At 48.9% G+C, this 15,762-nt stretch overlaps 20 non-coding genes across 20 annotated transcripts; 4 read left to right on the plus strand and 16 right to left on the minus strand.

Moving 5' to 3' along the window:
* Window positions 1-20: 20 nt before the first annotated feature.
* On the minus strand, window positions 21-102 carry trnas-gcu (transfer RNA serine (anticodon GCU)). The gene has a single exon. It is a non-coding gene; the product is annotated as a tRNA-Ser (tRNA).
* A 909-nt stretch (window positions 103-1,011) lies between these two features.
* trnas-gcu (transfer RNA serine (anticodon GCU)) lies at window positions 1,012-1,093 on the minus strand. Its single transcript has one exon. It is a non-coding gene; the product is annotated as a tRNA-Ser (tRNA).
* Window positions 1,094-1,239: 146 nt separating this feature from the next.
* trnas-gcu (transfer RNA serine (anticodon GCU)) lies at window positions 1,240-1,321 on the minus strand. The gene has a single exon. It is a non-coding gene; the product is annotated as a tRNA-Ser (tRNA).
* A 146-nt stretch (window positions 1,322-1,467) lies between these two features.
* trnas-gcu (transfer RNA serine (anticodon GCU)) lies at window positions 1,468-1,549 on the minus strand. Its single transcript has one exon. It is a non-coding gene; the product is annotated as a tRNA-Ser (tRNA).
* Window positions 1,550-2,585: 1,036 nt separating this feature from the next.
* LOC148980853 (U4 spliceosomal RNA) lies at window positions 2,586-2,726 on the plus strand. Its single transcript, XR_016168682.1, has one exon. It is a non-coding gene; the product is annotated as a U4 spliceosomal RNA (small nuclear RNA).
* A 1,013-nt stretch (window positions 2,727-3,739) lies between these two features.
* trnas-gcu (transfer RNA serine (anticodon GCU)) lies at window positions 3,740-3,821 on the minus strand. The gene has a single exon. It is a non-coding gene; the product is annotated as a tRNA-Ser (tRNA).
* A 909-nt stretch (window positions 3,822-4,730) lies between these two features.
* trnas-gcu (transfer RNA serine (anticodon GCU)) lies at window positions 4,731-4,812 on the minus strand. Its single transcript has one exon. It is a non-coding gene; the product is annotated as a tRNA-Ser (tRNA).
* A 1,264-nt stretch (window positions 4,813-6,076) lies between these two features.
* On the plus strand, window positions 6,077-6,217 carry LOC148980856 (U4 spliceosomal RNA). Its single transcript, XR_016168683.1, has one exon. It is a non-coding gene; the product is annotated as a U4 spliceosomal RNA (small nuclear RNA).
* Window positions 6,218-7,230: 1,013 nt separating this feature from the next.
* trnas-gcu (transfer RNA serine (anticodon GCU)) lies at window positions 7,231-7,312 on the minus strand. The gene has a single exon. It is a non-coding gene; the product is annotated as a tRNA-Ser (tRNA).
* A 525-nt stretch (window positions 7,313-7,837) lies between these two features.
* Window positions 7,838-7,919, minus strand: trnas-gcu (transfer RNA serine (anticodon GCU)). Its single transcript has one exon. It is a non-coding gene; the product is annotated as a tRNA-Ser (tRNA).
* A 146-nt stretch (window positions 7,920-8,065) lies between these two features.
* trnas-gcu (transfer RNA serine (anticodon GCU)) lies at window positions 8,066-8,147 on the minus strand. The gene has a single exon. It is a non-coding gene; the product is annotated as a tRNA-Ser (tRNA).
* A 530-nt stretch (window positions 8,148-8,677) lies between these two features.
* Window positions 8,678-8,759, minus strand: trnas-gcu (transfer RNA serine (anticodon GCU)). The gene has a single exon. It is a non-coding gene; the product is annotated as a tRNA-Ser (tRNA).
* Window positions 8,760-10,023: 1,264 nt separating this feature from the next.
* Window positions 10,024-10,164, plus strand: LOC148980861 (U4 spliceosomal RNA). Its single transcript, XR_016168684.1, has one exon. It is a non-coding gene; the product is annotated as a U4 spliceosomal RNA (small nuclear RNA).
* A 1,013-nt stretch (window positions 10,165-11,177) lies between these two features.
* Window positions 11,178-11,259, minus strand: trnas-gcu (transfer RNA serine (anticodon GCU)). Its single transcript has one exon. It is a non-coding gene; the product is annotated as a tRNA-Ser (tRNA).
* Window positions 11,260-11,784: 525 nt separating this feature from the next.
* On the minus strand, window positions 11,785-11,866 carry trnas-gcu (transfer RNA serine (anticodon GCU)). The gene has a single exon. It is a non-coding gene; the product is annotated as a tRNA-Ser (tRNA).
* A 146-nt stretch (window positions 11,867-12,012) lies between these two features.
* On the minus strand, window positions 12,013-12,094 carry trnas-gcu (transfer RNA serine (anticodon GCU)). The gene has a single exon. It is a non-coding gene; the product is annotated as a tRNA-Ser (tRNA).
* A 914-nt stretch (window positions 12,095-13,008) lies between these two features.
* On the minus strand, window positions 13,009-13,090 carry trnas-gcu (transfer RNA serine (anticodon GCU)). Its single transcript has one exon. It is a non-coding gene; the product is annotated as a tRNA-Ser (tRNA).
* Window positions 13,091-13,236: 146 nt separating this feature from the next.
* Window positions 13,237-13,318, minus strand: trnas-gcu (transfer RNA serine (anticodon GCU)). The gene has a single exon. It is a non-coding gene; the product is annotated as a tRNA-Ser (tRNA).
* A 914-nt stretch (window positions 13,319-14,232) lies between these two features.
* On the minus strand, window positions 14,233-14,314 carry trnas-gcu (transfer RNA serine (anticodon GCU)). The gene has a single exon. It is a non-coding gene; the product is annotated as a tRNA-Ser (tRNA).
* A 1,264-nt stretch (window positions 14,315-15,578) lies between these two features.
* On the plus strand, window positions 15,579-15,719 carry LOC148980868 (U4 spliceosomal RNA). The gene has a single exon (XR_016168685.1). It is a non-coding gene; the product is annotated as a U4 spliceosomal RNA (small nuclear RNA).
* The last annotated feature ends 43 nt before the right edge of the window (window positions 15,720-15,762 follow it).

Genomic DNA, 15,762 nt, shown 5'->3' on the forward strand with positions numbered 1-15,762 from the left:
GAAACACTAAACACATCAAACGACGAGGATGGGATTCGAACCCACGCGTGCAGAGCACAATGGATTAGCAGTCCATCGCCTTAACCACTCGGCCACCTCGTCACTCGCCTGCATGTGTTGCCCGAAGCTGGGCTGTGGTGTGTTTCTGCCGCTATATTAAGGATGACTTTGCTAAACATGGCAGGCCGGGTACATTGAACGGCTTTGCCAGGCACACTTGGCTCTCTGAAAACACTAAAGACATCAAACAACGAGGATTCGAACCCACGCATGCAGAGCACAATGGATTAGCAGTCCATCGCCTTAACCACTCGGCCACCTCGTCACTCGACCAAACCTGTTTTCCCGAAGCTGGGCAGTGGTGTGTTTCGGCAGCTATTTTAAGGATGATGTTGTTAAAGTTGGCAGCAAGGTTCTTTGAATGGCTTTGCCAGGCGCACTTTGCTCTCTCGACACATTCAGCTAAAGCTCGCCTTGAGGGGCACCTGTGCGGTTGACGTGTTCACTACATTTTCTCTCTGTTTCTGCAGCTATATTAAGGATGATGTCGCTAAATTTGGCAGGTAGGGTACATTGAACGGCTTTGCCAGGCGCACTTGGCTCTCTGAAAACACTAAAGACATCAAACGACGAGGATGGGATTCGAACCCACGCATGCAGAGCACAATGGATTAGCAGTCCATCGCCTTAACCACTCGGCCACCTCGTCACTCGACCAAGCCTGTTTTCCCGAAGCTGGGCAGTGGTGTGTTTCGGCAGCTATTTTAAGGATGATGCTGTTAAAGTTGGCAGCAAGGTTCTTTGAATGGCTTTGCCAGGCGCACTTTGCTCTCTCGACACATTCAGCTAAAGCTCGCCTTGAGGGGCACCTGTGCGGTTGACGTGTTCACCACATTTTCTCTCTGTTTCTGCAGCTATATTAAGGATGATGTCGCTAAAGTTGGCAGGTAGGGTACATTGAACGGCTTTGCCAGGCGCACTTGTCTCTCTCGAAACACTAAACACATCAAACGACGAGGATGGGATTCGAACCCACGCGTGCAGAGCACAATGGATTAGCAGTCCATCGCCTTAACCACTCGGCCACCTCGTCACTCGCCTGCATGTGTTGCCCGAAGCTGGGCTGTGGTGTGTTTCTGCCGCTATATTAAGGATGACTTTGCTAAACATGGCAGGCCGGGTACATTGAACGGATTTGCCAGGCACACTTCGCTCTCTGAAAACGCTAAAGACATCAAACGACGAGGATGGGATTCGAACCCACGCGTGCAGAGCACAATGGATTAGCAGTCCATCGCCTTAACCACTCGGCCACCTCGTCACTCTCCTGCATGTGTTGCCCGAAGCTGGGCTGTGGTGTGTTTCTGCCGCTATATTAAGGATGACTTTGCTAAACATGGCAGGCCGGGTACATTGAACGGCTTTGCCAGGCACACTTGGCTCTCTGAAAACGCTAAAGACATCAAACGACGAGGATGGGATTCGAACCCACGCGTGCAGAGCACAATGGATTAGCAGTCCATCGCCTTAACCACTCGGCCACCTCGTCACTCGACCAGACCTGTTTTCCCGAAGCTGGGCAGTGGTGTGTTTCGGCAGCTATTTTAAGGATGATGTTGTTAAAGTTGGCAGCAAGGTTCTTTGAATGGCTTTGCCAGGCTCACTTTGCTCTCTCGACACATTCAGCTAAAGCTCGCCTTGAGGGGCACCTGTGCGGTTGACGTGTTCACTACATTTTCTCTCTGTTTCTGCAGCTATATTAAGGATGATGTCGCTAAATTTGGCAGGTAGGGTACATTGAACGGCTTTGCCAGGCGCACTTGGCTCTCTGAAAACACTAAAGACATCAAACGACGAGGATGGTATTCAAACCCACGTGTGCACAACACAACATAATAGCAGTCCATCACCTAACCACTCGGCCACCTCGCCACAACCTTTTGGATGTTGGAAGTAGTAATTTGGTGCTTTTCAACCCCTCTCATTAACATGATGGAGATACAGTTCACCATATTGTGTTGGAAATGGTTTGGCTGATGAAAGAGGTAACCCTTCAACTGACCTGCAAGGAGCATTGGGTTCTATGGGTTAGGAGACTCACAACTGTTTTGATAGAGGGAGATCTGCTTATGTTTCATTTGTGTGATGCTTCTGATTTGTTGGAAAGAACCTAGAGAGAACGCCTGGGTCGAGAAAAAGGCAGCATAGCTTGCATTGGACCTCTCTCAGAATATGTTTGCAGTGTCCTTGCACTCTTCATTATCCTACCCAACCTCGTAGGGAGCTCGTGGAATCGATCCCGAACTCAAACATATTCTTGGACATTGAGCTTTATAACTCCGCCCCTTTGCTACCAGGATCCACAATTCTCTCCCCCCAAAATTAGAAAGCAGCGCATTTTTTGTTCTTTGAGTGAAGAGATAACAATGATAAAACCTTTTTGTGCACATACCTCACCTGTTTCGTAGACACACCATGCAGCCGTCAGTGCCCAAAAGCTTATTACATGGCAGTTTAAAGCTTGATACCACCCTGTCGTTCCATGTCCAGATAAAAGCACGGAAGACGCTGCTCCTTTTGCCGGCATTCTTTCGCAGAGGCAATATCGTAGTCTATGAGGTTTATCCGAGACGTGATCTTTGCTGGTTGAAAACTTTACCCAATACCCCGCTGGGATGACTTGAAATATAGTCAGCCTTGGCAATTTTTGACGGTCTCTTAGGAGGCTTTGAGACTTGTTGAAAGAACAGAATTGTGCTTTCGCTCCTTGAAAGTGCTGCATTCACTGTGACGGCGAAGACATGAGCTTGAAGACGGTTGGTGTAGTCAGTATTTGGACCTCCCTTAGAATGTGTTTTTGTATTTATAAAGGTCATATCCATGCAACAGGGGCCTTCTTGTTTTGATCCTGTCCTCGACAATGTTTTCAGAAATGAACAGGTGCTTTTTCTGCAGCTACAATTAAAATGAAATTCAGCTAAAGCTTGCCTTGAGGGGCACCCCTGCAGTTGACCTGTTCGCTAGGCTCTCTGTTTCTGCAGCTATTTTAAGGATGACGTCGTTAAAGTTGGCAGCAAGGTCCTTTGCCAGGCGCACTTGTCTCTCTCAAAACACTAAACACATCAAACGACAAGGATGGGATTCGAACCCACGCGTGCAGAGCACAATGGATTAGCAGTCCATCGCCTTAACCACTCGGCCACCTCGTCACTCGCCTGCATGTGTTGCCCGAAGCTGGGCTGTGGTGTGTTTCTGCCGCTATATTAAGGATGACTTTGCTAAACATGGCAGGCCGGGTACATTGAACGGCTTTGCCAGGCACACTTGGCTCTCTGAAAACACTAAAGACATCAAACCACGAGGATGGGATTCGAACCCACGCATGCAGAGCACAATGGATTAGCAGTCCATCGCCTTAACCACTCGGCCACCTCGTCACTCGACCAAGCCTGTTTTCCCGAAGCTGGGCAGTGGTGTGTTTCGGCAGCTATTTTAAGGATGATGTTGTTAAAGTTGGCAGCAAGGTTCTTTGAATGGCTTTGCCAGGCGCACTTTGCTCTCTCGACACATTCAGCTAAAGCTCGCCTTGAGGGGCACCTGTGCGGTTGACGTGTTCACCACATTTTCTCTCTGTTTCTGCAGCTATATTAAGGATGATGTCGCTAAATTTGGCAGGTAGGGTACATTGAACGGCTTTGCCAGGCGCACTTGTCTCTCTCGAAACACTAAACACATCAAACGACGAGGATGGGATTCGAACCCACGCGTGCAGAGCACAATGGATTAGCAGTCCATCGCCTTAACCACTCGGCCACCTCGTCACTCGCCTGCATGTGTTGCCCGAAGCTGGGCTCTGGTGTGTTTCTGCCGCTATATTAAGGATGACTTTGCTAAATATGGCAGGCCGGGTACATTGAACGGCTTTGCCAGGCACACTTGGCTCTCTGAAAACACTAAAGACATCAAACAACGAGGATTCGAACCCACGCATGCAGAGCACAATGGATTAGCAGTCCATCGCCTTAACCACTCGGCCACCTCGTCACTCGACCAAACCTGTTTTCCCGAAGCTGGGCAGTGGTGTGTTTCGGCAGCTATTTTAAGGATGATGTTGTTAAAGTTGGCAGCAAGGTTCTTTGAATGGCTTTGCCAGGCGCACTTTGCTCTCTCGACACATTCAGCTAAAGCTCGCCTTGAGGGGCACCTGTGCGGTTGACGTGTTCACTACATTTTCTCTCTGTTTCTGCAGCTATATTAAGGATGATGTCGCTAAATTTGGCAGGTAGGGTACATTGAACGGCTTTGCCAGGCGCACTTGGCTCTCTGAAAACACTAAAGACATCAAACGACGAGGATGGGATTCGAACCCACGCATGCAGAGCACAATGGATTAGCAGTCCATCGCCTTAACCACTCGGCCACCTCGTCACTCGACCAAGCCTGTTTTCCCGAAGCTGGGCAGTGGTGTGTTTCGGCAGCTATTTTAAGGATGATGCTGTTAAAGTTGGCAGCAAGGTTCTTTGAATGGCTTTGCCAGGCGCACTTTGCTCTCTCGACACATTCAGCTAAAGCTCGCCTTGAGGGGCACCTGTGCGGTTGACGTGTTCACCACATTTTCTCTCTGTTTCTGCAGCTATATTAAGGATGATGTCGCTAAATTTGGCAGGTAGGGTACATTGAACGGCTTTGCCAGGCGCACTTGTCTCTCTCGAAACACTAAACACATCAAACGACGAGGATGGGATTCGAACCCACGCGTGCAGAGCACAATGGATTAGCAGTCCATCGCCTTAACCACTCGGCCACCTCGTCACTCGCCTGCATGTGTTGCCCGAAGCTGGGCTGTGGTGTGTTTCTGCCGCTATATTAAGGATGACTTTGCTAAACATGGCAGGCCGGGTACATTGAATGGCTTTGCCAGGCACACTTCGCTCTCTGAAAACGCTAAAGACATCAAACGACAAGGATGGGATTCGAACCCACGCATGCAGAGCACAATGGATTAGCAGTCCATCGCCTTAACCACTCGGCCACCTCGTCACTCGACCAAACCTGTTTTCCCGAAGCTGGGCAGTGGTGTGTTTCGGCAGCTATTTTAAGGATGATGTTGTTAAAGTTGGCAGCAAGGTTCTTTGAATGGCTTTGCCAGGCTCACTTTGCTCTCTCGACACATTCAGCTAAAGCTCGCCTTGAGGGGCACCTGTGCGGTTGACGTGTTCACTACATTTTCTCTCTGTTTCTGCAGCTATATTAAGGATGATGTCGCTAAATTTGGCAGGTAGGGTACATTGAACGGCTTTGCCAGGCGCACTTGGCTCTCTGAAAAAACTAAAGACATCAAACGACGAGGATGGTATTCAAACCCACGTGTGCACAACACAACATAATAGCAGTCCATCACCTAACCACTCGGCCACCTCGCCACAACCTTTTGGATGTTGGAAGTAGTAATTTGGTGCTTTTCAACCCCTCTCATTAACATGATGGAGATACAGTTCACCATATTGTGTTGGAAATGGTTTGGCTGATGAAAGAGGTAACCCTTCAACTGACCTGCAAGGAGCATTGGGTTCTATGGGTTAGGAGACTCACAACTGTTTTGATAGAGGGAGATCTGCTTATGTTTCATTTGTGTGATGCTTCTGATTTGTTGGAAAGAACCTAGAGAGAACGCCTGGGTCGAGAAAAAGGCAGCATAGCTTGCATTGGACCTCTCTCAGAATATGTTTGCAGTGTCCTTGCACTCTTCATTATCCTACCCAACCTCGTAGGGAGCTCGTGGAATCGATCCCGAACTCAAACATATTCTTGGACATTGAGCTTTATAACTCCGCCCCTTTGCTACCAGGATCCACAATTCTCTCCCCCCAAAATTAGAAAGCAGCGCATTTTTTGTTCTTTGAGTGAAGAGATAACAATGATAAAACCTTTTTGTGCACATACCTCACCTGTTTCGTAGACACACCATGCAGCCGTCAGTGCCCAAAAGCTTATTACATGGCAGTTTAAAGCTTGATACCACCCTGTCGTTCCATGTCCAGATAAAAGCACGGAAGACGCTGCTCCTTTTGCCGGCATTCTTTCGCAGAGGCAATATCGTAGTCTATGAGGTTTATCCGAGACGTGATCTTTGCTGGTTGAAAACTTTACCCAATACCCCGCTGGGATGACTTGAAATATAGTCAGCCTTGGCAATTTTTGACGGTCTCTTAGGAGGCTTTGAGACTTGTTGAAAGAACAGAATTGTGCTTTCGCTCCTTGAAAGTGCTGCATTCACTGTGACGGCGAAGACATGAGCTTGAAGACGGTTGGTGTAGTCAGTATTTGGACCTCCCTTAGAATGTGTTTTTGTATTTATAAAGGTCATATCCATGCAACAGCGGCCTTCTTGTTTTGATCCTGTCCTCGACAATGTTTTCAGAAATGAACAGGTGCTTTTTCTGCAGCTACAATTAAAATGAAATTCAGCTAAAGCTTGCCTTGAGGGGCACCCCTGCAGTTGACCTGTTCGCTAGGCTCTCTGTTTCTGCAGCTATTTTAAGGATGACGTCGTTAAAGTTGGCAGCAAGGTCCTTTGCCAGGCGCACTTGTCTTTCTCAAAACACTAAACACATCAAACGACAATGATGGGATTCGAACCCACGCGTGCAGAGCACAATGGATTAGCAGTCCATCGCCTTAACCACTCGGCCACCTCGTCACTCGCCTGCATGTGTTGCCCGAAGCTGGGCTGTGGTGTGTTTCTGCCGCTATATTAAGGATGACTTTGCTAAACATGGCAGGCCGGGTACATTGAACGGCTTTGCCAGGCACACTTGGCTCTCTGAAAACACTAAAGACATCAAACGACGAGGATGGGATTCGAACCCACGCATGCAGAGCACAATGGATTAGCAGTCCATCGCCTTAACCACTCGGCCACCTCGTCACTCGACCAAGCCTGTTTTCCCGAAGCTGGGCAGTGGTGTGTTTCGGCAGCTATTTTAAGGATGATGCTGTTAAAGTTGGCAGCAAGGTTCTTTGAATGGCTTTGCCAGGCGCACTTTGCTCTCTCGACACATTCAGCTAAAGCTCGCCTTGAGGGGCACCTGTGCGGTTGACGTGTTCACCACATTTTCTCTCTGTTTCTGCAGCTATATTAAGGATGATGTCGCTAAATTTGGCAGGTAGGGTACATTGAACGGCTTTGCCAGGCGCACTTGTCTCTCTCGAAACACTAAACACATCAAACGACGAGGATGGGATTCGAACCCACGCGTGCAGAGCACAATGGATTAGCAGTCCATCGCCTTAACCACTCGGCCACCTCGTCACTCGCCTGCATGTGTTGCCCGAAGCTGGGCTGTGGTGTGTTTCTGCCGCTATATTAAGGATGACTTTGCTAAACATGGCAGGCCGGGTACATTGAACGGCTTTGCCAGGCACACTTGGCTCTCTGAAAACACTAAAGACATCAAACAACGAGGATTCGAACCCACGCATGCAGAGCACAATGGATTAGCAGTCCATCGCCTTAACCACTCGGCCACCTCGTCACTCGACCAAACCTGTTTTCCCGAAGCTGGGCAGTGGTGTGTTTCGGCAGCTATTTTAAGGATGATGTTGTTAAAGTTGGCAGCAAAGTTCTTTGAATGGCTTTGCCAGGCGCACTTTGCTCTCTCGACACATTCAGCTAAAGCTCGCCTTGAGGGGCACCTGTGCGGTTGACGTGTTCACTACATTTTCTCTCTGTTTCTGCAGCTATATTAAGAATGATGTCGCTAAATTTGGCAGGTAGGGTACATTGAACGGCTTTGCCAGGCGCACTTGTCTCTCTCGAAACACTAAACACATCAAACGACGAGGATGGGATTCGAACCCACGCGTGCAGAGCACAATGGATTAGCAGTCCATCGCCTTAACCACTCGGCCACCTCGTCACTCTCCAGCATGTGTTGCCCGAAGCTGGGCTGTGGTGTGTTTCTGCCGCTATATTAAGGATGACTTTGCTAAACATGGCAGGCCGGGTACATTGAACGGCTTTGCCAGGCACACTTCGCTCTCTGAAAACGCTAAAGACATCAAACGACGAGGATGGGATTCGAACCCACGCGTGCAGAGCACAATGGATTAGCAGTCCATCGCCTTAACCACTCGGCCACCTCGTCACTCTCCTGCATGTGTTGCCCGAAGCTGGGCTGTGGTGTGTTTCTGCCGCTATATTAAGGATGACTTTGCTAAACATGGCAGGCCGGGTACATTGAATGGCTTTGCCAGGCACACTTGGCTCTCTGAAAACGCTAAAGACATCAAACAACGAGGATGGGATTCGAACCCACGCATGCAGAGCACAATGGATTAGCAGTCCATCGCCTTAACCACTCGGCCACCTCGTCACTCGACCAAGCCTGTTTTCCCGAAGCTGGGCAGTGGTGTGTTTCGGCAGCTATTTTAAGGATGATGCTGTTAAAGTTGGCAGCAAGGTTCTTTGAATGGCTTTGCCAGGCGCACTTTGCTCTCTCGACACATTCAGCTAAAGCTCGCCTTGAGGGGCACCTGTGCGGTTGACGTGTTCACCACATTTTCTCTCTGTTTCTGCAGCTATATTAAGGATGATGTCGCTAAATTTGGCAGGTAGGGTACATTGAACGGCTTTGCCAGGCGCACTTGTCTCTCTCGAAACACTAAACACATCAAACGACGAGGATGGGATTCGAACCCACGCGTGCAGAGCACAATGGATTAGCAGTCCATCGCCTTAACCACTCGGCCACCTCGTCACTCGCCTGCATGTGTTGCCCGAAGCTGGGCTGTGGTGTGTTTCTGCCGCTATATTAAGGATGACTTTGCTAAACATGGCAGGCCGGGTACATTGAATGGCTTTGCCAGGCACACTTCGCTCTCTGAAAACGCTAAAGACATCAAACGACAAGGATGGGATTCGAACCCACGCATGCAGAGCACAATGGATTAGCAGTCCATCGCCTTAACCACTCGGCCACCTCGTCACTCGACCAAACCTGTTTTCCCGAAGCTGGGCAGTGGTGTGTTTCGGCAGCTATTTTAAGGATGATGTTGTTAAAGTTGGCAGCAAGGTTCTTTGAATGGCTTTGCCAGGCTCACTTTGCTCTCTCGACACATTCAGCTAAAGCTCGCCTTGAGGGGCACCTGTGCGGTTGACGTGTTCACTACATTTTCTCTCTGTTTCTGCAGCTATATTAAGGATGATGTCGCTAAATTTGGCAGGTAGGGTACATTGAACGGCTTTGCCAGGCGCACTTGGCTCTCTGAAAAAACTAAAGACATCAAACGACGAGGATGGTATTCAAACCCACGTGTGCACAACACAACATAATAGCAGTCCATCACCTAACCACTCGGCCACCTCGCCACAACCTTTTGGATGTTGGAAGTAGTAATTTGGTGCTTTTCAACCCCTCTCATTAACATGATGGAGATACAGTTCACCATATTGTGTTGGAAATGGTTTGGCTGATGAAAGAGGTAACCCTTCAACTGACCTGCAAGGAGCATTGGGTTCTATGGGTTAGGAGACTCACAACTGTTTTGATAGAGGGAGATCTGCTTATGTTTCATTTGTGTGATGCTTCTGATTTGTTGGAAAGAACCTAGAGAGAACGCCTGGGTCGAGAAAAAGGCAGCATAGCTTGCATTGGACCTCTCTCAGAATATGTTTGCAGTGTCCTTGCACTCTTCATTATCCTACCCAACCTCGTAGGGAGCTCGTGGAATCGATCCCGAACTCAAACATATTCTTGGACATTGAGCTTTATAACTCCGCCCCTTTGCTACCAGGATCCACAATTCTCTCCCCCCAAAATTAGAAAGCAGCGCATTTTTTGTTCTTTGAGTGAAGAGATAACAATGATAAAACCTTTTTGTGCACATACCTCACCTGTTTCGTAGACACACCATGCAGCCGTCAGTGCCCAAAAGCTTATTACATGGCAGTTTAAAGCTTGATACCACCCTGTCGTTCCATGTCCAGATAAAAGCACGGAAGACGCTGCTCCTTTTGCCGGCATTCTTTCGCAGAGGCAATATCGTAGTCTATGAGGTTTATCCGAGACGTGATCTTTGCTGGTTGAAAACTTTACCCAATACCCCGCTGGGATGACTTGAAATATAGTCAGCCTTGGCAATTTTTGACGGTCTCTTAGGAGGCTTTGAGACTTGTTGAAAGAACAGAATTGTGCTTTCGCTCCTTGAAAGTGCTGCATTCACTGTGACGGCGAAGACATGAGCTTGAAGACGGTTGGTGTAGTCAGTATTTGGACCTCCCTTAGAATGTGTTTTTGTATTTATAAAGGTCATATCCATGCAACAGCGGCCTTCTTGTTTTGATCCTGTCCTCGACAATGTTTTCAGAAATGAACAGGTGCTTTTTCTGCAGCTACAATTAAAATGAAATTCAGCTAAAGCTTGCCTTGAGGGGCACCCCTGCAGTTGACCTGTTCGCTAGGCTCTCTGTTTCTGCAGCTATTTTAAGGATGACGTCGTTAAAGTTGGCAGCAAGGTCCTTTGCCAGGCGCACTTGTCTTTCTCAAAACACTAAACACATCAAACGACAATGATGGGATTCGAACCCACGCGTGCAGAGCACAATGGATTAGCAGTCCATCGCCTTAACCACTCGGCCACCTCGTCACTCGCCTGCATGTGTTGCCCGAAGCTGGGCTGTGGTGTGTTTCTGCCGCTATATTAAGGATGACTTTGCTAAACATGGCAGGCCGGGTACATTGAACGGCTTTGCCAGGCACACTTGGCTCTCTGAAAACACTAAAGACATCAAACGACGAGGATGGGATTCGAACCCACGCATGCAGAGCACAATGGATTAGCAGTCCATCGCCTTAACCACTCGGCCACCTCGTCACTCGACCAAGCCTGTTTTCCCGAAGCTGGGCAGTGGTGTGTTTCGGCAGCTATTTTAAGGATGATGCTGTTAAAGTTGGCAGCAAGGTTCTTTGAATGGCTTTGCCAGGCGCACTTTGCTCTCTCGACACATTCAGCTAAAGCTCGCCTTGAGGGGCACCTGTGCGGTTGACGTGTTCACCACATTTTCTCTCTGTTTCTGCAGCTATATTAAGGATGATGTCGCTAAATTTGGCAGGTAGGGTACATTGAACGGCTTTGCCAGGCGCACTTGTCTCTCTCGAAACACTAAACACATCAAACGACGAGGATGGGATTCGAACCCACGCGTGCAGAGCACAATGGATTAGCAGTCCATCGCCTTAACCACTCGGCCACCTCGTCACTCGCCTGCATGTGTTGCCCGAAGCTGGGCTGTGGTGTGTTTCTGCCGCTATATTAAGGATGACTTTGCTAAACATGGCAGGCCGGGTACATTGAACGGCTTTGCCAGGCACACTTGGCTCTCTGAAAACACTAAAGACATCAAACAACGAGGATTCGAACCCACGCATGCAGAGCACAATGGATTAGCAGTCCATCGCCTTAACCACTCGGCCACCTCGTCACTCGACCAAACCTGTTTTCCCGAAGCTGGGCAGTGGTGTGTTTCGGCAGCTATTTTAAGGATGATGTTGTTAAAGTTGGCAGCAAAGTTCTTTGAATGGCTTTGCCAGGCGCACTTTGCTCTCTCGACACATTCAGCTAAAGCTCGCCTTGAGGGGCACCTGTGCGGTTGACGTGTTCACTACATTTTCTCTCTGTTTCTGCAGCTATATTAAGAATGATGTCGCTAAATTTGGCAGGTAGGGTACATTGAACGGCTTTGCCAGGCGCACTTGTCTCTCTCGAAACACTAAACACATCAAACGACGAGGATGGGATTCGAACCCACGCGTGCAGAGCACAATGGATTAGCAGTCCATCGCCTTAACCACTCGGCCACCTCGTCACTCTCCAGCATGTGTTGCCCGAAGCTGGGCTGTGGTGTGTTTCTGCCGCTATATTAAGGATGACTTTGCTAAACATGGCAGGCCGGGTACATTGAACGGCTTTGCCAGGCACACTTCGCTCTCTGAAAACGCTAAAGACATCAAACGACGAGGATGGGATTCGAACCCACGCGTGCAGAGCACAATGGATTAGCAGTCCATCGCCTTAACCACTCGGCCACCTCGTCACTCTCCTGCATGTGTTGCCCGAAGCTGGGCTGTGGTGTGTTTCTGCCGCTATATTAAGGATGACTTTGCTAAACATGGCAGGCCGGGTACATTGAATGGCTTTGCCAGGCACACTTGGCTCTCTGAAAACGCTAAAGACATCAAACAACGAGGATGGGATTCGAACCCACGCATGCAGAGCACAATGGATTAGCAGTCCATCGCCTTAACCACTCGGCCACCTCGTCACTCGACCAAACCTGTTTTCCCGAAGCTGGGCAGTGGTGTGTTTCGGCAGCTATTTTAAGGATGATGTTGTTAAAGTTGGCAGCAAGGTTCTTTGAATGGCTTTGCCAGGCGCACTTTGCTCTCTCGACACATTCAGCTAAAGCTCGCCTTGAGGGGCACCTGTGCGGTTGACGTGTTCACTACATTTTCTCTCTGTTTCTGCAGCTATATTAAGGATGATGTCGCTAAATTTGCCAGGTAGGGTACATTGAACGGCTTTGCCAGGCGCACTTGGCTCTCTGAAAACACTAAAGACATCAAACGACGAGGATGGGATTCGAACCCACGCATGCAGAGCACAATGGATTAGCAGTCCATCGCCTTAACCACTCGGCCACCTCGTCACTCGACCAAGCCTGTTTTCCCGAAGCTGGGCAGTGGTGTGTTTCGGCAGCTATTTTAAGGATGATGCTGTTAAAGTTGGCAGCAAGGTTCTTTGAATGGCTTTGCCAGGCGCACTTTGCTCTCCCGACACATTCAGCTAAAGCTCGCCTTGAGGGGCATCTGTGCGGTTGACGTGTTCACCACATTTTCTCTCTGTTTCTGCAGCTATATTAAGGATGATGTCGCTAAATTTGGCAGGTAGGGTACATTGAACGGCTTTGCCAGGCGCACTTGTCTCTCTCGAAACACTAAACACATCAAACGACGAGGATGGGATTCGAACCCACGCGTGCAGAGCACAATGGATTAGCAGTCCATCGCCTTAACCACTCGGCCACCTCGTCACTCGCCTGCATGTGTTGCCCGAAGCTGGGCTGTGGTGTGTTTCTGCCGCTATATTAAGGATGACTTTGCTAAACATGGCAGGCCGGGTACATTGAACGGATTTGCCAGGCACACTTCGCTCTCTGAAAACGCTAAAGACATCAAACGACGAGGATGGGATTCGAACCCACGCGTGCAGAGCACAATGGATTAGCAGTCCATCGCCTTAACCACTCGGCCACCTCGTCACTCTCCTGCATGTGTTGCCCGAAGCTGGGCTGTGGTGTGTTTCTGCCGCTATATTAAGGATGACTTTGCTAAACATGGCAGGCCGGGTACATTGAATGGCTTTGCCAGGCACACTTGGCTCTCTGAAAACGCTAAAGACATCAAACGACAAGGATGGGATTCGAACCCACGCATGCAGAGCACAATGGATTAGCAGTCCATCGCCTTAACCACTCGGCCACCTCGTCACTCGACCAAACCTGTTTTCCCGAAGCTGGGCAGTGGTGTGTTTCGGCAGCTATTTTAAGGATGATGTTGTTAAAGTTGGCAGCAAGGTTCTTTGAATGGCTTTGCCAGGCGCACTTTGCTCTCTCGACACATTCAGCTAAAGCTCGCCTTGAGGGGCACCTGTGCGGTTGACGTGTTCACTACATTTTCTCTCTGTTTCTGCAGCTATATTAAGGATGATGTCGCTAAATTTGGCAGGTAGGGTACATTGAACGGCTTTGCCAGGCGCACTTGGCTCTCTGAAAACACTAAAGACATCAAACGACGAGGATGGGATTCGAACCCACGCATGCAGAGCACAATGGATTAGCAGTCCATCGCCTTAACCACTCGGCCACCTCGTCACTCGACCAAGCCTGTTTTCCCGAAGCTGGGCAGTGGTGTGTTTCGGCAGCTATTTTAAGGATGATGCTGTTAAAGTTGGCAGCAAGGTTCTTTGAATGGCTTTGCCAGGCGCACTTTGCTCTCTCGACACATTCAGCTAAAGCTCGCCTTGAGGGGCACCTGTGCGGTTGACGTGTTCACCACATTTTCTCTCTGTTTCTGCAGCTATATTAAGGATGATGTCGCTAAATTTGGCAGGTAGGGTACATTGAACGGCTTTGCCAGGCGCACTTGTCTCTCTCGAAACACTAAACACATCAAACGACGAGGATGGGATTCGAACCCACGCGTGCAGAGCACAATGGATTAGCAGTCCATCGCCTTAACCACTCGGCCACCTCGTCACTCGCCTGCATGTGTTGCCCGAAGCTGGGCTGTGGTGTGTTTCTGCCGCTATATTAAGGATGACTTTGCTAAACATGGCAGGCCGGGTACATTGAATGGCTTTGCCAGGCACACTTCGCTCTCTGAAAACGCTAAAGACATCAAACGACAAGGATGGGATTCGAACCCACGCATGCAGAGCACAATGGATTAGCAGTCCATCGCCTTAACCACTCGGCCACCTCGTCACTCGACCAAACCTGTTTTCCCGAAGCTGGGCAGTGGTGTGTTTCGGCAGCTATTTTAAGGATGATGTTGTTAAAGTTGGCAGCAAGGTTCTTTGAATGGCTTTGCCAGGCTCACTTTGCTCTCTCGACACATTCAGCTAAAGCTCGCCTTGAGGGGCACCTGTGCGGTTGACGTGTTCACTACATTTTCTCTCTGTTTCTGCAGCTATATTAAGGATGATGTCGCTAAATTTGGCAGGTAGGGTACATTGAACGGCTTTGCCAGGCGCACTTGGCTCTCTGAAAAAACTAAAGACATCAAACGACGAGGATGGTATTCAAACCCACGTGTGCACAACACAACATAATAGCAGTCCATCACCTAACCACTCGGCCACCTCGCCACAACCTTTTGGATGTTGGAAGTAGTAATTTGGTGCTTTTCAACCCCTCTCATTAACATGATGGAGATACAGTTCACCATATTGTGTTGGAAATGGTTTGGCTGATGAAAGAGGTAACCCTTCAACTGACCTGCAAGGAGCATTGGGTTCTATGGGTTAGGAGACTCACAACTGTTTTGATAGAGGGAGATCTGCTTATGTTTCATTTGTGTGATGCTTCTGATTTGTTGGAAAGAACCTAGAGAGAACGCCTGGGTCGAGAAAAAGGCAGCATAGCTTGCATTGGACCTCTCTCAGAATATGTTTGCAGTGTCCTTGCACTCTTCATTATCCTACCCAACCTCGTAGGGAGCTCGTGGAATCGATCCCGAACTCAAACATATTCTTGGACATTGAGCTTTATAACTCCGCCCCTTTGCTACCAGGATCCACAATTCTCTCCCCCCAAAATTAGAAAGCAGCGCATTTTTTGTTCTTTGAGTGAAGAGATAACAATGATAAAACCTTTTTGTGCACATACCTCACCTGTTTCGTAGACACACCATGCAGCCGTCAGTGCCCAAAAGCTTATTACATGGCAGTTTAAAGCTTGATACCACCCTGTCGTTCCATGTCCAGATAAAAGCACGGAAGACGCTGCTCCTTTTGCCGGCATTCTTTCGCAGAGGCAATATCGTAGTCTATGAGGTTTATCCGAGACGTGATCTTTGCTGGTTGAAAACTTTACCCAATACCCCGCTGGGATGACTTGAAATATAGTCAGCCTTGGCAATTTTTGACGGTCTCTTAGGAGGCTTTGAGACTTGTTGAAAGAACAGAATTGTGCTTTCGCTCCTT

This window comes from Pimephales promelas, chromosome 5 (genome assembly GCF_988280905.1).
Source record: "Pimephales promelas chromosome 5, fPimPro1.hap1.1, whole genome shotgun sequence".
In the NCBI taxonomy this organism is placed as follows: domain Eukaryota; kingdom Metazoa; phylum Chordata; class Actinopteri; order Cypriniformes; family Leuciscidae; genus Pimephales; species Pimephales promelas.